Raw genomic sequence first — 269 nt, forward strand, 5'->3', positions numbered from 1 at the left:
GTCTTAAAGTTTTCTAGAGTAAAATATAATGAAATGAAATGGAATTCCAAAAAATCCATGTTAGATTAGACAATTCATTTTCCCATAAAGTACTTTTTACCCTTTAATTTTGTTAGGCTTTAACTTAATTAATTATTTTCCTCCAATTCTATGAGTCATGACTCAACACATATATGACACACATACAAACAAGACAGGACCGTGGCCACATATAGATAGACACACAACACAACATTTCTGCTTTAGTTATTCTTTTGTCGAATTTCACA

The sequence above is a fragment of the Austrofundulus limnaeus genome, unplaced genomic scaffold (assembly GCF_001266775.1).
Source record: "Austrofundulus limnaeus strain Quisiro unplaced genomic scaffold, Austrofundulus_limnaeus-1.0 Scaffold346, whole genome shotgun sequence".
Classification (NCBI taxonomy): domain Eukaryota; kingdom Metazoa; phylum Chordata; class Actinopteri; order Cyprinodontiformes; family Rivulidae; genus Austrofundulus; species Austrofundulus limnaeus.